The sequence below is a fragment of the Lactuca sativa genome, chromosome 2 (genome assembly GCF_002870075.4).
Source record: "Lactuca sativa cultivar Salinas chromosome 2, Lsat_Salinas_v11, whole genome shotgun sequence".
Classification (NCBI taxonomy): Eukaryota; Viridiplantae; Streptophyta; class Magnoliopsida; order Asterales; family Asteraceae; genus Lactuca; species Lactuca sativa.
Window position 1 is genome coordinate 8,334,292 of NC_056624.2, and position 20,688 is coordinate 8,354,979.

Genomic DNA, 20,688 nt, shown 5'->3' on the forward strand with positions numbered 1-20,688 from the left:
TCGTCGAGTGCATGAACAAAACTTGGCGAGTTGGATGCATTTTGCCTTGGACTCGGCGAGTCTGCTGGGCTGACAGCATCAAAACTCGATTTTTCAGCTCCATTTGCAAGTATAACAAGAAAACAAGCCTAGGCTCTGATACCACTGTTGGGTTTTGAGCATTCTAACACTCCTAAGTGTACATGCAACCCTAAATACCTTGCATCTATGTTTTATCTATTATACATGCAAATAAGAATATCCAAGGTATTATCCTAATCTAGCATACAAAACAATGAGTGTAACAAGATAGAATACATACCTCTTTGATGTAGAAAGTCTTCATGAAGCTTGAGTGCCTAGCCCTAATAGTGTGGAAGCCTCAAATGGAATCACAATCATCCAAACACTTAGAATAACTTGAGAGAGTTCTACACTTCATGAAATCGGCTAGCCCTTTTGTTACTCTCACTAGTGGCCGATTTTGTCAAGAATAATATCTTTATATAGTGTTACAATTAGGGTAAATCCTTAATTGTCATGGCTTTCCATTTCCTTGGATCCATGGGTTCAAATACACCATGGAGCATCCATGGACCATCCTATGGGTTTTAGCCCAACTTGATTATCCATGGAGCATTAGCCCACTATATAAGTATGGATGATTTACACAATCAACCCATATATTTAATTAGTCTTCTTTTGATCACTTAATTAATCCTAGATTAATTCTTGATCAATACTAATTAAATAATCTTATTATTCTTATTATTAATACACTAGAACTTATAATATATTAATAACCATAAGTGTCTTATTTCTCTCATTATAGTCTATCCAAGTGCATGATGGTATGCAACCCAAATGGACCATGCCGGGTCGGGTCAAGTCTTACCAATTATAGTTATGGACTTAGACATTAATCCAACACTGAAGAGGTTCAGTATGCAAGATTCCAAGAAAGGAGAATTACCAATCCAGAGTAATGCCAAGCTAAGTAAGACTCAGAGTCCGAGTACAGAGGCTGAGATAGCTGAAATGAGTCAGATATCATATGCTTCCGCTGTGGGCTCGATCATGTATGCTATGACTTGTACTCGCCCTGATGTGGCCTTTGCTTTGAGCATGGTTGGTAGATATCAAGGGAAACCTAGCAGGGCACACTGGACAGCGGTAAAGAACATTCTCAAGTATTTGCGGAGGACTAAGGACTGGGTCCTTACCCTCGGAGGCAGTGATGACTTGAGAGTGGAAGGATATAGTGATGCTAGCTGTAACAGCCCGGAATCTAAAGTATTGTTAAAATTATATTTTTGGGGTGTTTTAAGAGGGGACTCGGCGAGTTGGAGCCCAGGCTCGCCGAGTAGGATCGCAGACCTGGTCGCAGGTTCACGACTGGACTCGACGAGTCCAAATAGGGACTCGGCGAGTCTGCGCTGTTTAGCGAAAACCCTAGCCGTTCAGGTTTGGGACGTATAAAAGGGACTTATTGGCCGTCATTGTTCGTTTTAGCCTTCTGAGAGGAACCCTAAACCGATTGTGTGCATCTGGAGCAAGGTTAAAGGCCATTTGTGATTTTGAAGGAGTTGTTGTGCAAGGAAGAGAAGGGCTTGACTAAAGGAACAACAATGGAGTCACGTTCTAAGGATTGGGGACACAGAGAGTACATTATCCAGGTAAGAATTCGAGTATACTCTACTATGGTGATGTGTTTAGAGGATTAGGGTTTATGGAACCCTTTTGTGGATAGGTTGAATGTTACCCTAGTTCCCCAAACGATTGTAACCCCGGGTTGGGACCTTTGGAGGTCCAAAATGTCCCATGCCTGTGCATTTCGGGAATTGATGAAGGTTTTGGATTGAAATCCTTATGCCTTAGGTCAACATGTAAATTATAAGTCTTGGGGTGTAGCATGAGCACCGAAATGAGGACCTTACATAATGGACCAGTCTAGGAAGGCCAGACCTATGAATGGTCGGAGCAGTTCTGACCTTAGGAAGCAGTTTGAGCGACTGCATGGCATGGACTCGCCGAGTCCGATGAGCAGACTCGGCGAGTAGCTTGAAGAATAACTGGGACTCGTCGAGCTGTTCCTCAGACTCGGCGAGTGGAGTCGGGGTAGCCCCGCGATTCTTCCAGGAGTAACTCATCGGGTCAAGGAGGATACTCGACGAGTAGAAGGGAAACCTTAGAGGATTGGAGGACGACTAGACTCGCCGAGTCGCCAGAGTACTCGCCGAGTCCGGTCGAGTTGACCGTGGACCGTTAACCAGAGTTGACCTATGTGTGATTTCTTAGGGTCAGTTAACTTGGAAGATAAAAGTGTTAATAAGAGATATATGATGTTATAGGGAGTTTGTAGCTCGGCGGATCAAGTACGAGTGATTTCAGGAGTTGCTAACTTTCAGTATCCACGAGGTGAGTCTTCTCACTATACTGTACCCGGAAGGGTTTGACTGTGTGACCGGAAGGTCGGATATGATATGTGATATATGTGCTATATGTGGTAAGATAATTGCTATGCGTGCTATGTATGTTTATATGGGCCGGAAGGCAATATGTTATGGGCCGGAAGGCAATATGTTATGTTACCGGAAGGTCGGATATGATATCTGATATATGTGCTATACGTGGTAAGTTAATTGTTATGCGTGCTGTGTATGTTTATATGGGCCGGAAGGCAATGTGTTATGGGCCGGAAGGCAATGTGCTATGGGCCGGAAGGCGATACGTTATGGGCCGGAAGGCGATACGTTATGGGCCGGAAGGCGATTATGTTATGGGCCGGAAGGAGTTGTCTTGTGGACCGGAAGGTCATCTGGAAAGGTTTATATGCGTAAGTTGTATATTGGGGAACTCACTAAGCTTCGTGCTTACAGCGTTTTGTGTTATGTTGTCTTCAGGTTCTTTCAGTAACACGGGACGGCACCGGCTCGATTGTACACACCAAAGAAAGAGTTATATTTTGGAGGATCCTGGTTTTCTATTCAAGTGAAAATGAAACTATGTTTTGTAATTCAATTATGAATGAGATTTTAAACAAGTGTTTTAACATTAAAATGATTATTTTAAATGAAAATTTGTCTTGAAATTTACGGTGTTACAAATTGGTATCAGAGCCTTGGTTTGAGGGATTCGGATGCGCCTTCGGGTAAATCTGGACTCAAACTGAGGAAGTAAGAAAAAGTTTACAAATAAATAGTTTTCTAAAAGTGAATAAGAGTTCAAAGAGAAAGCAAGAAAGAGAAGTGTGTACAATCAGCCAGAGCCAAACGGTGATTTCCCAAAATACCCTTACTTTTGTGTTATGAAATATTTATGATGCACTTTATGAGATATTATTGCATGCTAGAGATAGGCTAGGTATTATATATCTTAGGACTAGAGTGGCCTGATTTGTGATGCCTTAGCCTAGGATTTGTTGTTATATGTGTTATGCTTTTGAGTATGTGATGAGTGGGAGTATCCAGTTGGAACACACGAGGGGTAGAGTTACAGAGTTCAGTGGTACTTCCGAGGATGAGCCGAGAAGGTGGAGTTATCACAGATAGGGAGTCCTATGTATTCTTCGATGCTCGAATGCTGCTTGCTTTGTGCTTTGTGGAACTCTCGATGATGGAGTCAGCTACTAAGTGAGTATGACGATATTTAGGAGGTAGATGGCTGGCATCATTAGGAGCTTTTCAGCAGCTGATAGCAAAGAAGTGGGAGGACAACGGAAGAGACTAAGGAGTAAACCTAGCCAGATGAGTGCGCTGGTAGAGTAGAGGATTTCGCTGGGGAGCGAGCACGTGCGATGGGATGGGTGAAAGAGCAGGTCGAGCAGCTACTTAAGAGCTCTGGGATGGTCCGTGTGGAAAGTATGGGTAGATGTGGCAGGTAGTATGGGCCCGTACTACTGAAAGCAGAGGACCCATACTTGATACAGGGAGTATTTTGAAGGTCCTAAAGAGCGGATTGAGGAGTGATGTTATGGTTCGAGTACCATACATCGGAGCAGATTGAGGAGTGATGCTATGGTTCGAGTACCATACATCAGAGCAGATTGAGGAGTGATGCTATGGTTCGGGTACCATACACCGGAGCAGATTGAGAAGGGATGTCATGGGATGAGTACCATGGTTCGTAGTGAATGATGCTTGTGATTATCTTGTTATCCGGTCATGATCGATGAGGTAGAGATCGGACGCTATGGGTTTTAGGCCTGTAGACCATGATTGAGTATGGAGAGGCGTCCCTCGAGAGGAAAGGCGAGTGCCTATCAGAGTATTTTGGTAAGGAGTTAAAGGGAGAGGAAAATTTCGGTCTGAGTTGAGCAATCAGTCGATAGAGGAAAGGTCACCTTCTAGGTGGGTGGTGCTATTTATGTTCGTGTGCAAGACACGGGAGGCCTGATGTTTCAGTTTTGGGTTTGGGGGTACACCCTGCAGGTCGTTATCGGTGATGATTTCCCCCAGAGTATCAGGTAGCATGTGTGTCGCGAGGCAGTGACTTATCGTGAGCAGACAGTCAGTTGGGACTGAGGTAGTCGAGGACCACACCACACCTAATTGAGAATAGTAGGTTGTGTTATAGTGGTAGCAGTGGGGAGTTCAGTTGAGTTTTGCAGTGCAGAGAGTTTTCGTCTATGTTGGGAGTGGGTCCCTGTCCTTGGGACAATTCTGGTGTTGGAACATTGGTTGATGAGTTGAGGTGAGAGGAACGATGATTTTGCGGTGCAGTCTATGAGCCAGGGATGTTATTGAGCAGTTGAGATGCTTAGTGTTAGATTGGTATGAGATTTGGAACGATTAGAGGCAGTCGTGATGAGAAGTTCTTGAGGAGTTCATCAGAGATTCAGAGTACAGGGGGTTGATTGATTTCCTTAAGGGGGAATTATCGGGCGTTGCGTAGCACTTTCCTGGGGCAGGTGCGATTTCGCTGGTGAAAAATAGTCGTGGGTTAGCTGTGTGCTAATTGGTGATGGTTCGAACCCTAAGTGGGGGAGAACCGGGTGCAGTATGTAAGAAAGCAAAGATTTGTCAAGAGTAGTTATAAGTGGAGTATAGAGATATGTTGTAAGAAATCATGAGACCAGAGATGTCGGTGATCGAGGAAAGGGGTCAGAGTGAGTTAATGCGGGAAGTACTTGAGGAGGAGGACGAATGTATCCATGACAGGTGATTGGTGTTGTTGCAAGTAGATAGAGAATGATTGGGCAGCCAACTCCCGGGGTTGGTATGCGTATCCTTGTTTGGATTTTGAGCGTCGAAAAAAAAAAAGGGTTTCGGAGAATTATCAGCATATTTCGTAGCGTCAACGTTTTCTCGTATTCCAATTGAGAAATTAGATGCACCGAAGTTTTAATGTGGGAAAAATGTAGATCTAATTATGGGGTTCAGAGGAAATGTATTATGGTGTCTATATGATGCTTGGGGCAGGAGGTCAGTGGTTATGGCAGGATCTTGTGATGTTCTGTTGGGGTATTCTGAGATATCCGGGTATGATATCTTTATTTCGGAGTTACTCGTGAATCCTGAATTGAATCGACGTGTGGCATATCAAGTATCTGTGGATCTAGTGGGAGCCCTTCGAGTATGGGCATCCAGGGAGATTATTTGAGAGAGTGGATTTTCGCAAGATGGGAATTTGTTATGCTGATTGCCTCCAGAGTCTGTGATGGATATTCGAGTCGCAGTATTCACTAGTCAGAGGGTGTTGTGATACTGCGGGGAGCCGTAGTACTCACTATTCAGAGGGTGTTGTGATACTGCGTGGATTCGCAGTACTCACTAGATGGCAAGAGAATTTCGATGTTGGAATGTTTTCGAGCAGTGTATGAGGTGGAAGAGTTTTGGGTTTGGGTAGCCCTGGTATTGAGTCTTTGGAGCTTGGATGTTGAGTCGGGGGCGAGACGGGGGTCTCCGTCTCTGTCAGGAGATGCGGGGAGATACGCAAGGAATATGCGCAGCAGAAACCAGAGATTAGAGTTGAGACGATCCTCGGTTGGATTGTATTTTTCTCGCATGAGGAAAAGAGGATTTCGTGACTTGCGTGTCACTGGGCCGGGATAGTGGTCACGGGGAGGAAGTTAGTGGGATATTTGGATCATGATATGGGTGACCTTTGGGGGGGGGGGGCTCAACTGTGGAGCCAAAAGCTGACCTGGTGCTCAGTCTCGAAGAGGGATATGAGAAACGAGCTAGAGTTTATCATGATGATGTTTGAGGACACTTTAGAGAGAGGGAACGATCCAGACGCTCGAAGACATGCTTCGGGCTTGTGTATTAGATTTCGGAGGAAGCTGTGGCACGTATTTATCCTTGGTTGAGTTGTCCCATATCAACAGCCATCATTAGTGCATTGGTATGCCGCTCTTTGAGCTGTTGCATAGGAAGTGGTGTCGGATCCTCATTTGCTGAGGAGAGGTAACGCATGGACCCGAGAGTCCTTGCGAGCAGATCCAGAGCATGTGCGATACATGGAATAGTGGCAAGGTCGTCAAGCGGATTTCCCTAGGTAAGGGAAGAGAAAGGTATGTTGGGGCTAGTGCAGCATGTGTATGCGATTGCAAGAGGAGAACTCATGAGAGTTGCTCTGAGAGTGAGAATGGGTCTCTCAGTCGTTCCGAAATGGATAAAGTGGGCTTTGGATCGGGGATCCAGTGATTCATGGTTTCCTAACCCTTTTCGGCCGAGTGATCATTGAGATTTAGAGCAGAGTTGCATCTTGGGTAATTCTCGGTTACAGGGAGTGGTGGGCAGTACAGAGATCGTGCTTCAGTCGACAGAGCAGATTCAACAGGTTAAACAGAGGTTATTGATCGCCTAGAGCCGACAGAAAAGTTATGCAGACAGACGCCGGTCCGACCTTGAGTTTCAGGTCGGCGACTTCGTATTCCTGAAGGTCTCTCCTTGGAAAGGAGTGATTCGATTCAGGAAGAGGGGCAAGTTGGGGCCCCGGTATATTAAGCCCTTCGTGAGATTGCAAGGGTAGGACGGGTGGCCTACCGTTCGGAGCTGCCAACGGAATTGAGATAGATCCACGACACTTTTCATGTGTTACAATTGAAGAATGGTATAGCCGATGAGTCAGCAGTGGTTCCACTAGAGAACATTTAGGTGGATGCGAGCATGAATTATGCTGAGAGACCAGTGGCCATCAGGGATCGGAAGATCAAGGTTCTGAGGAAACAAGGAGGTACCTCTGGTGTTGGTTCAGTGGCAACCCTGGAAGGGATCGGAAATGACTTGGGAGCCGGAACGTGAGTTGCGGGAGCAGCATCCGGAACTATTTTCAGAGTGAGACTTCGAGGGCGAAGTCTGATTCTAGTGGGGGAGAATTGTAACAGCCCGGAATCTCAATTATTGTTAAAATTATATTTTTGGGGTGTTTTAAGAGGGGACTCGGCGAGTTGGAGCCCAGGCTCGCCGAGTAGGATCGCAGACCTGGTCGCAGGTTCACGACTGGACTCGACGAGTCCAAATAGGGACTCGGCGAGTCTGCGCTGTTTAGCGAAAACCCTAGCCGTTCAGGTTTGGGACGTATAAAAGGGACTTATTGGCCATCATTGTTCGTTTTAGCCTTCTGAGAGGAACCCTAAACCGATTGTGTGCATCTGGAGCAAGGTTAAAGGCCATTGGTGATTTTGAAGGAGTTGTTGTGCAAGGAAGAGAAGGGCTTGACTAAAGGAACAACAATGGAGTCACGTTCTGAGGATTGGGGACACAGAGAGTACATTATCCAGGTAAGAATTCGAGTATACTCTACTATGGTGATGTGTTTAGAGGATTAGGGTTTATGGAACCCTTTTGTGGATAGGTTGAATGTTACCCTAGTTCCCCAAACGATTGTAACCCCGGGTTGGGACCTTTGGAGTTCCAAAATGTCCCATGCCTGTGCATTTCGGGAATTGATGAAGGTTTTGGATTGAAATCCTTATGCCTTAGGTCAACATGTAAATTATAAGTCTTGGGGTGTAGCATGAGCACCGAAATGAGGACCTTACATAATGGATCAGTCTAGGAAGGCCAGACCTATGAATGGTCGGAGCAGTTCTGACCTTAGGAAGCAGTTTGAGCGGCTGCATGGCTTGGACTCGCCGAGTCCGATGAGCAGACTCGGCGAGTAGCTTGAAGAATAACTGGGACTCGTCGAGCTGTTCCTCAGACTCGGCGAGTGGAGTCGGGGTGGCCCCGCGATTCTTCCAGGAGTAACTCGTCGGGTCAAGGAGGATAGTCGACGAGTAGAAGGGAAACCTTAGAGGATTGGAGGACGACTAGACTCGCCGAGTCGCCAGAGTACTCGCCGAGTCCGGTCGAGTTGACCGTGGACCGTTGACCAGAGTTGACCTATGTGTGATTTCTTAGGGTCAGTTAACTTGGAAGATAAAAGTGTTAATAAGAGATATATGATGTTATAGGGAGTTTGTAGCTCGGCGGATCAAGTACGAGTGATTTCAGGAGTTGCTAACTTTCAGTATCCACGAGGTGAGTCTTCTCACTATACTGTACCCGGAAGGGTTTGACTGTGTGACCGGAAGGTCGGATATGATATGTGATATATGTGCTATATGTGGTAAGATAATTGCTATGCGTGCTATGTATGTTTATATGGGCCGGAAGGCAATATGTTATGGGCCGGAAGGCAATATGTTATGTGACCGGAAGGTCGGATATGATATGTGATATATGTGCTATACGTGGTAAGTTAATTGTTATGCGTTCTGTGTATGTTTATATGGGCCGGAAGGCAATATGTTATGGGCCGGAAGGCAATGTGCTATGGGCCGGAAGGCAATACGTTATGGGCTGGAAGGCGATTATGTTATGGGCTGGAAGGCGTTGTGTTGTGGACCGGAAGGTCAGGGCCTGGAAAGGCGTATATGCGTAAGTTGTATATTGGGGAACTCACTAAGCTTTGTGCTTACAGCGTTTTGTGTTATGTTGTCTTCAGGTTCTTTCAGTAACATGGGACGGCACCGGCTCGATTGTACACTCCAGAGAAAGAGTTATATTTTGGAGGATCCTGGTTTTCTATTCAAGTGAAACTGAAACTATGTTTTGTAATTCAATTATGAATGAGATTTTAAACAAGTGTTTTAACATTAAAATGATTATTTTAAATGAAAATTTGTCTTGAAATTTACGGTGTTACACTAGCTTTCAAACTGATAGGGATAATTTTCGCTCTCAATCAGGCTGGGTTTTTATCCTAAATGGAGGAGCCATTACTTGGAAAAGTTCCAAGCAGGAAACAGTAGCTGATTCGACTTGTGATTCAGAGTACATAGCAGCAAGCGAGGCATCAAAAGAGGCGATATGGATAAAGAACTTCATCGGAGACCTTGGAGTTGTACCAGCTATAAAGGAGCCAATGGAAATTTTCTGTGACAGTGAGAGTGCGGTTGCTTTGGCGAAGGAACCAAGAGATCACGGGAGATCTAGGCACATTGACAGAAAATACCATTTCATCAGACATAGAATAGAAGAAGGACTCCTCGTGGCAAAGAGGGTATCATCAAATGAGAACCCGGCAGATCCCCTCATGAAGGGACTGAGCAGGGTTAAGCATTTACAGCATGCAAGGCGCATTGGGCTGAAGGATGATATTAGTTTCAATAATTAGATTCCTGAAACTTGTAAAATGTAATTGACATTTGATGATAAATAAAATTTGTTATTTATTTATGAGTAAGGTGTTACTATCTTATGTTGATTGTTTACTATGTTTCAACTTTGCATGTTTTTACTTCCAGAATAATTATGTTATGGTATATATCATATTATTCAAACCATCCACAGTCAGTCAAACTTTGGAAGTAAGTATTGATTTAAGACTGTCATGAATTTGGCTTGTACGATTTGTCTAAAGTGCTTTGGATAATGCAATGGTTGCTACAACATTCATGAGTACTCATAAGGGCTGAGTATTGGATTCAACCCACGCTCACTTGCATCACTTCATGGAATTTATCTCGAGTGATCGTGAGACGGTAATATCATATAAATCTTCAAACCTAGAGATATGAGTTGTTGACTATGAGTTGGTTATTCATTGATTGTATGAAAACGCATTGGTAACTCGATGTTATAAAATGTGCCTTTGTGAGTAATTCAACAAGTAGTTAGTACAAGCATATCAGTCGAAGTTTATCTGTTCCTTCTAGAAATAGAAGCTATATCTAGGCCCCTCGATGATTTGGTTTTGACCCATGTACCGGGCGAGGTCAGAACATAATTGATGCGTTCAATTTAGTTCTATGTCGAAACAAATCGGAGATCGAGAAACAAATGTTGGACAATAAGTAAGACCATGTTCCGTGTGTTTGTCCGGCGTATATCATGAGAGCAGAGGATTATATGATCACTTATCTTAAATGGCGTATCATCATCATCTCAGTTCCGAGAGACTTTGAAAGAGCTACGATTGCTAGTCAGGTTTTGAAGTCATATTTGCAAATATAGTTATTAGACTTATCCAAGTGGGAGATTGTTGGATATAGTGTCTAAGTCCATAACTTTATTTGGTATGAACTTGACCCGACCCGGCATGGTCCATTTGGGTTGCATGGCATTGCAATACTTGGATAGACTAAATGAGAGAATAAGGTACTTATGATTATTAATATATTATAAGTTCTAATATATTAATAATAGTATTATTTAATTAAGTATTAATTTGGTGATCAAAGTGAAACTAATTAAATATGTAAGGGTTGATTATGACAATCATAAATTCTTTTATGGTGGATTAATGATCCATGGTTTATGGGTTATGGATGTAACCATTTGGAGCTCCATGGATAGTCCATGGGAGTTACAAACCCATGGATCATGAGAAATGAAGAGTCATGATAATTATGGATCTTCTTAATGAAACCCTAATTGTGACACCACTATAAAAGGAACCCTTTGGCTAGTAAAATCGGACCTAAGAGGTGACTAGTGAGGGCATAACCGATTTTGAGTGCTACAAGTATTCTCTCAAGTTATTCCAAGTTTTGTGGTGTTGTGTGAAGCATTTGAGGCACAACATTTGGGGTGCTAGGCTCACAAAGTCTTGAAGGAATCCAAGCAACAACAAGGTATGTATTTCTACTAGATTTATGTTTTATGTAATCCCCATGTCATGCTAGATAGGAAATAACCTTGAAAAAGAAATTTGCATGTATATCGAGAAAACATAGATTCAAGGTTATTAGGGTTGCATGTACACTTAGGAAGTGTTAGAATGCTCAAAACCCATCAGTTTTAACGGATTTTCCTTTCCCGGTCTTTTGAAAATAATAATATTAAAATTTAGATTCAACATTAGCCGACAAAGTCTAAAAGAAAGTTGTAGATCATAATTTTAGCTACGCGTGCATATAAAGAATGTAAAAAACGGAGCTCGTATACGAAAGTTACGAATTTTAGAAGTTTGGTGCCCATTTTCCTAGAAATTTCGCATGAATAGTAACGGTCACGTCACCTTCGCGAGATCACGCCTTGTGTCCGACACGCATCGTAGTCCGGTTCGTCCATGGCTTTGGTCCAATGCGCGTCCAACGCGCCTCGCCCCGTGTCACACTTCGGTGCCTCGCATCCGGCCCCTCGCATGCACACCACCTTCTTCGCTTTGGTGCGGCCGCATGCCCTTCGCTGCTGACTCACCCTCCTGATCGGCCAACTCTGGATCTCCTCCGCTATTAATACAGGGCCTGCGAGACCTCTAGGGTAGTTTGAGAAATCTGGCACTTTGACCCCCCTTTTTTATATTTTTACTATTCCGACTTCGCCCGAAGCCCCCGTACTAATTCCAAAGCCCGAAACATGCCCCGAGACTCCCGAGAAGCCCGAAAATTTTATCTTTTTGGTTTTGAAGTTCTACCTTCATAGAGCCCGGTTATCAACGAAGAAAGTGATATTTAGAGCCGAAGTGCTGCCCAAATTAATATTTTAGCCCCCAGTTATTTGACGGTGAGTTTAATCTATAGGAACAACTGTATCTTATGTGTTATATGTGCTATGTGCTTTTCAGTGTTATTATTCCGGTCAGTTTCCTGGGTTATTTTTATTCGCTATCTTTAATAGCAAAGAAATACCTTTGACCATGTGATCAGTGAAAGGACTTAGATTCACGTTGGTACTGGTATGTAGCATCTGGCCATGTAGAACATGTCTCCGTAAGAGAATGATTTCTATTCTATGGTATTGGCAGAAGGTTTGACAGGGCTATAAGCCTGAAATCTACCAAAATGTTAATCCGAAGTTATATGTCTTCTGTCCCATTTGGGTCAAAGCTTTATTGATGTATATCAAGCACGGAAATTGCTATGTGTCATTGATTGTATCTTTAAATCAACTCAATGATTGATATGGAATGTTTGTCACATGATTCACATATGCCCTTGTTGTTCCTTGTTCCTCTTTGCTTCTACCATATTGAAGTATATATATGGCATAACGTTATATTGTATCTATTATTGAATTCACTAAGCGTCACCGCTTACCCTCTCAATGTTTCACAAATTGCAGGAGACAAATATCCAGTGTACTTATATACTGGTAGAAGATTTTTGAATAATTTGAAACTATTGTATCGATAGAAGCTTATGAATAGTTTGAAACTATTGTATTTTGCAATCCCATATGTATAAAACTATAAAATCCTGGGATGTTATGTAATATATATCACCTTAAAATAGTCGGTTTGTATCCAGTAGTTTGTAACCTCTTTATCAATGTAAAATATTGTTCTTATGAATATGGAAGTAGCATTTTTGGAGTAACTATATTGTCAAGTATGAAAGTTTGGGTCTTTCATAAATACGAAATTTAGGGTCTTTCAATCCGCCCACTGGTCTCTCTCGCAATGTCACCATGCTGAAAACATAACGCAATACTATCAGAATACTCATCACTGCTGAGGGATCATATGCACACACTACAAGTTTCCCGATCTTTTCTCGACCTTTCTCGAATCAAGTATGGATCCTCTGCTTCTAGTACTATTGGACTGTACTACCTTCCACATCTATCCGTACTTTCCTCGAGAACTGCTTTGACTCCACCAGGTCCCTTTTCTACTACTACTGCTCCCAGCACTAAGTCATCCTAGGCTTACCTTAGGGAACCTCCGACACTACTCAAACCAATCCTCAGTAGCTGAAGGCCTCCTTGTGATGCCAATTAGCCATCACCTCAATACCACCACATGTGACGAGGCTCAGATAATCCTTCAACTAGAAGACTCATCCCTACAACGGTTGGACTCAGACAAGGGCTGCGCAATAGGTCCAACTCCAGCACTCTGAGATTATTCAACCCTGATCACATGTGATGTGATGTATTCACCTAATTGTTAACTCCCATCACTCAGAATCCCACAATGCACAAAGCAAGCAGCATTTGGACAAGGGAAAATCTAACCATAACATACTTAAAAATCATAATCTCATATCAAGAATATGCACTAGCATGCAACATAAATTCATAAACTCAGGCAAAACCTAAAGAGGCTATCCTACTACTATCTAATCAACATTATCATGCAGGTCAATGCACATAAAAGTGGAACATAAGGCATCCTCCCTAGATCCGTAGCACAACTCTAGCATGTTGTTCTACTAACTGATAATCATAACATAAACTTGTATGGATACTTTGGGGTACTTACTTGAGCTCGGCTGATTGCATGCACCACACCCTTTCCTCTTATCAAAGTTCTTTTTATGTCTGAATTCTTTTCGCTTTTCTAAATCTGTTTCCTTTTAAAAAAAACTCTTTTTTACAAAACTGTCTTTTCATTTTGAAAACTTTTAGACCAATCCCTTAGTTTGAGTTCAAACACACCCGAGAGTATGTCCAAATCCCTCAAACCAAGGCTCTGATACCAACTTGTAACATCCCAAAATTCCGTACGAAAATATTTTCTTTAAATCGTTATCAAAGCCATATTCATAGAAACATATCATAAGTCATAACATAAATTCAGGGTATTAATTCCAAAACATATTTCATGATCAGAGTAAAACATCCCAAGCTAACTAAACAATGGTGTGTGCCATGCGATCACCCAAAAGTCTTCCCTTCGCTACCGGAAGTACCTGAAACCAAAATTGAAGCTTAGTGAGTTCCCCAACCTACCACATACCCTGCACAAACACATACATCATATACTAGGCCACGCCCGATATTCTCGGCCTCGCCCGCTACAACGGCCCCACCGCTTCAGGCGCCGCCTGGCTTCGAGCCCGCTCGGATACATATATGTTTCTTTTAGGCCCCACCTATCCTTGGGCCCCGCCCGCTAACGACATATAGTACAAAATAGCATATAACACATAACAGAACATACCATTCTATAATACTGTCCTAAGGCCTCGCCTGTCTTGGGCCTCGCCCCTGTTCTGTCACTAGTGAGTCATGGAACGCCGTCCAAGCTCTTATGGTAAGGGAGATATCGGCCACGCCCACACTCACTTCATGCCTATCTCGGGCCTCACCCATGCTCAGCTACTAATGATACATGGAACACCGTCCATACTCTACTATTGGTGAGATACGGGACCTCGCCCACACTTACCTTCCAACCAGGCACATACATGCATCACACAGACAACAAGTATACTCTAACATGCAAACCATTCCTTGGGCACCCGCTCGACATCGGACCTTGGTCCAGAATATCATACTAGTAAACAGTACCTAGGGCTAACCCCCGAGTCATCCTACTCATAACTAAATGGGCCAACATTGTGGCTGTAGACCCATTCACAAAAAGGGAAACTCACATGCACTACTGAACTTGCCGATAACCCTCTAGCTGCTACCCGATAATTCTTTGAACCGCTACTCCACTAGCTCCCCAAGCTATCAATATCAATATCATATAACACTTAGTCCCAAACTGAACTCATAGAAGTCGTCTAATTCCACTCTTGCCAAAGTCAAATTCCTAGTCAAATTCAACCTTCTTGACTGACTCTACTCGTTGAATCGCCCCAAGACTCATCGAGTCCATGCATTTAGAAATTCCCATAAAACGATTCCACTTGCCGAATCACCCCAAGACTCACCGAGTTCAATGTTCTCTGAGTCCCATCCTATCTAACTCATTGGGTCACCATTCAACTCACTGATATGAGCCTTAACCAGAAGGGGTTAGTGCTTCACGACCTGACTCACCGAGTCCAAGAACAGACTCACTGAGTCCATGAAATTCTTCAACAGACTCGCCGATTTGTTCTTCCAACTCATCGAGTACATGCCCACCTTCATCCAACTCACTGAGTTCACCATCTGACTCACCGAGTTGCTTCAGTTCTTAATCTATATAGTGTCTTTTCGATCCATGCAGGGCTCCAGCTCATAGATCCACCCTTCCCCAAGTCCATTCCTCACGTAAAGTTGCAAACTTTACATGAAACCAAAGAGATATGGGCTTAGAACACTCTAGGGCTAGATTTTGTGACCAAGGGGCTTCACCAACAACTCATTGGCATCAACTTTATGGCTTTCTAGATCCTTAATAGCCTAGATCTAATGTAGAAACCTCATATCTACTCCAAACTCAAAATAAACATCCTCTGTACTCAAAAATGCCCAAATGTCAACCATAAGATAGATCTAAATGCAATAAGTTCAACTTATTACCTCAACATATCTGAAAAGTCACACTAATTCTAGTTCTAAAGCCAATCCTTGAATCACCAAAGGTTCCCTTCCTCCTTCTTCCTTCAAAATCACCCAAAATGGAAAGAAAGCTTGAATGAGCTAAAATGGAGGCTTAGGGTTTCATGTTCAGGATAAGAGAGGCTATAGAGAACCCATAAGGAGAGAATGAGATGTTTATATACTGCACAAAACCCATGACTTAGGGTTTCTCCTTCCAGACCGGACTCGCCGAGTCCACTTTCCAACTCGTTGAGTCGGTCACTTGCTCTTTGACCCGGATCTCGCTCGGACTCGTCGAGTTCCACCCTGGACTCGACGAGTTGACCCCTTTGACTTAAGCTTTTACTTTCCTTTCTTAGCCTTTCAGATTATGGGTGTTACAAAGGTGCGATTGTTTGCGAAGGGCTTTACTCAAAATCCCAGAGTTGAGTATGATGCAACCTTCTCACCAGTTGCCAAAATAAAGTCTATTAGGGTGATGCTACCCATTGCTGCATTCCATGATTATGAAATATGAAAAATGGATGTCAAAACCACTTTCCTTAATGGGAAGTTGGCTGAGGATGTTTACATGGCTCGGCCAAAGGGATTTGTCAATGCGAAGCATCCCAATAGAGCATGCTAGATTGAAAAGTCCATTTATAGAGTTAAGCAAGCATCTCGCAGTTGGAATCTTTGCTTCGATGAGAAAGTCAAAGAGTTTGGGTTTGTATGAAGAGAAGATGAATCATGTGTATATGTCAAAGCCAGTGGGAGTATAGTTAGCTTCCTCATATTGTATGTCGATGACATACTACTCATTGGAAACGACATCCCGACACCGTAGAAAGTTAAGTCCTGGCTCGGGAAGTGCTTCGCTATGAAGGACCTCGGAGAGGCTTCCTATATTTTGGGAATAAGGATAGTGAAAGACCGAAGTAAGAGACTAATAGGACTTAATCAGAATACTTACTTGGACAAGGTGCTAAAACGTTTTAGTATGGAAAACTCAAAGAAGGGAGAATTACCAATCAAAATTAATGCCAAGTTGAGTAAGACTCAAAGTCCGGGTACCGAAGCCGAGATAGTAGAGATGAGCCAACTACCTTACGCTTTCGCAGTTGGCTCGATCATGTATGCTATGACTTGTACTCACCCTGATGTTGCCTTCGCTTTGAGCATGGTCAATAGATATCAAGCGAACCCTGGCAAAGCACATTGGATCGCAGTCAAGAATATTCTTAAGTACCTTCGTAGGACAAAACAATGGTTTCTAGACATCGGAGGGAGTGATGACTTAAAGGTTCGAAGGTATAGTGACGCCAGTTTCCAGACTGATAGGGACAACTATCGTTCACATTCGGGCTAGGTCTTTACCCTTAATGGAGGAGAAGTGACTTGGAAATGTTTCAAGCAAGAAACCGTAGAAGATTCAATGTGTGAATCAGAGTACATTGCAGCGAGCGAAGCTTCAAAGGAGGCGATATGGGTGAAGAACTTCATTGGAGACCTTGGAGTTGTAACTTCCATAAAAGAGCCTATGGAAATTTTCTGTGATAATGAAGGAGCGGTTTCCTTGACCAAGGAACCGAGGGATCATGGTAAATCTCGACATATCGACAAAAAACTATCACTTTATTAGACATCGGGTAGAAGAAAGACTTTTCGTAGTAAAGAGGGTATCGTCATAGGAAAACCCAACAGATCCGCTTACGAAGGGACTAAGTAGGGTTAAGCACTTGCAGTATGCTAGGAGCATTGGGCTGAAGGACGATATTAGTTTGGATTAGATTGTTTAGAAATGTGTAATAGATAAATGTAATTGACATTTGATGATTAAATAAATGAGTATTATTTATAAGTAAAGTTATTGTCTTATGTTAATTGTTTAACTATTGTTTCACTTTGCATGTTTTGACTTCCTGAATAATTGAGTTAGTTAAGAATAATCGAATTATTCAAACTCTCTACAGTCGTTCATATGTTGGAAGTAGGTATGAATGAAGACTGGCATGAATTATTGTGTTGATTATCTGAAAGGTATTAAACATTATAAAGGTTTGCTACAACGTTCATGAGTGCTTATGAATAAGTTTTGAGAATTGGAATAAACCTGCTCTTGCTAAAATAACTTCATGGAATTTATCACGAGTGATGGCAAGACGATAATATCATTTGGTCTTAAAACCAAGATATATGGTTTATTGTTTTCTAATTGATTGTGCATTGATAATGCGAAAAACGCGTCAGTAACTTAATGTCATAAAACTCATTGTTGTGTATAATTTGATTAGTGAATAGTAAGTGCATATAAGTCGAAGTTTATCTGTTCCTTTTATCCTAAGCGAGTAAAAGCAATATCAGGGCCCCTCGATGATTTGATTTGACTTATGTGTCGAGCCCAGTCAGGACTGAATTGATGTGTTCAATTAATTTGTATGTCAAATGAATTTGAGATTGAGAAACAAACTTCTGGACAATAAGTATGACTATGTTCCATGAGATTGTCTGCACGATATCTAAAACAGAGGACTGTACAATCCATTAACTAAAGAACGAGTTATTGATAAGATCAGAGTTTGACAGAGTCTTTGAGAGCTATGATTTCTAATCGAGTCATACTTGCATTTATATTTACTAGACTTATCCAAGTCGGAGACTGTTGGATTAGTGTCTAAGCTCATAACCATATTTGGTAAGTACTTGACCCGGTTGTGCATGGTCATTTTGGGTTGCCTTCACCAAAGCAACTTGACTAGAGAAATAATAAAGAAAGAGGTTATTATGATTTATTAATATATTATAAGAATGATATATTAAAAGAAAAATCATATTTTTGTAATTAATATTGGTCAATAATTAATTATGTGATCAAAAGTCATAAATTAAACTAGAAGGGCTGAATTGTAATTGTCTGATAGTTGAAAATTAGGGCAATGGATGCCCTATGGATAGGACTTAAACCCTAATCTCCACCCTATTTAAGGACCACTTGGCTAAGGGAATCGGCCACTTGATGCCTAGAAGACCTAGAGCCAATTTTATGCCTCTCCCCTCTGTTTCTCTCTCTTGCCTCTCTATCTGCTCTTGGTGTTTGTGAGCCATTAGAGGTACTACACTCATGGTACTTTCTTTCAAAGACAAGAAGACTAAAGATTTGAGTTGTAATTAAAATATAACAAAAAGAGGTATGTAATCCTTCTATTATCTAGATTTTGAAATATTAGGAGCATGCTAGGGCTCTTCTTGTGTTCATCATGTTGTGTATCTAATAGTGAAAACATAGATCCAAATATAGGGTTGCATGCACAAATATGATTTTTTTTGTATAAAACCCAGCAATACCAAACCAAAATCAAGGTGATTTTGGTCAAAATATGGCCGAAATCACTCACTTGGTCCACTAGGTGTTGCCACTTGATTGGTTAATTACCTTCCCAATATGATATATTACATTTACTAATGTAAACATCACTTCACTTTCTTTTTCTTTCATATATATACACGATTTAAGGACCATTTCTAAAATAATTCACAATTAACATGTTTCCTCCCGTACTTCTATCAAAATCAAACCCATATTCCTCTCAAAGCTCAAGTTCAAACATCCCTAGGAGACTTTTCCTTCAAAGTTGTTCTTAAAGATTTTTGGGTAAGTTTCCTCATTGTCTAGTGTTTTTACAAACACTTTCACAATTTTTTTCATTTAATTCACACATAAAAATGATGTGTTAAATACTCGTAAGATACAACAAATTTCACATATTCTAGACTTGAAGATCACCATTGTTACATTACCTAACCGCGATCACATTGAGGTGAGCTCATACCCCTACATATTCCATGAACTTTTTATATTTTAGGGGGGGATACAAGTAAAACAATAGGAAACTTATGGTAATATACAAACCTCTACTTATGATTTCTTATATTTTATGTACATTTTACGTAAAATTGCTAAATACATTGAATAACGTTATTATCAACCTTATAAATATTTACATGCAAAAGTGTTTAAAACCCAAAGCTTTTCATTTCAATGGAACATACATTTTATAAACTATAACAGATATAGTTTATGGAACATTATGCTACTTTACTCTTTAGGGATTAAGAAATAATTATATAAAAGTATAATTATTTTTATTTTAGGTAAACTCTATGAAAGAGTAATACTTACGTTTACAACAAAAAGGGTTTTCATTACACGTTATGTAAACCGGTTGATATAATTTTGTGAGACATTTAGCTTCATCCTACCAACCATAGTACACACGTTATTATTGTATTATAACCAGAGTCTCTTGTAGGGAGCATGTGATACATGTGTATAGATCTATACGGGACTGACGATCATGCACCTAAACTGTTAGCTACAGTTAGACCGACAGGTCTGGAGCGTCAAATGTCATAACATTCTGATGCCTGAAGAAGGTCGTAACAAGCCGACTGGGTCATTAGCATGGTTATAATAACTCACATGGGTATTAACAAATACATTTGGTTTATTGGAATAACTTACACTACTTCAAGTAATTTTATAAAATGATAAAACTACATTATACTATTTTCAAGTACTAAATTCATACATACCGGGTCTTAAAATCGTTAAAACAGCAACCCATCTACGATTTTTAAGTGTATACGTTAGAGTTATATAAAATTAAGATTCTGTAGACTTAGAAATGGTGAATCCGCTTTAAGTCCGATTCCTTGTTTGGTTGTGGGCTTAGGGCAGGCCCATTAATTCGACGGTCTATTAAAACTTGATTTTATATAACTTGTATACACTAAGGGATTATAAAAGGAAGCTATGGGACTTTTAGAAGTACTCTGTTACACTACAAGAAGTACACTATTTTCAACCAGTTTTATTTAAATAGTTAAACTACATTATCCTACTTACTAGTATAGTACCACTAGCACCTCAGGGAACATGCATACAAATGGTTTTAATCAAATTACAGCTGTATCATACTATTTTCAAGTACAAGAATATTCATGCATTTCCTGTCTTAGGGTACCTAAGACTACAATACATTTTACAAGAAAGTATTGGGTTTTCTGGAAACCAAACTCTATCATTTTACAA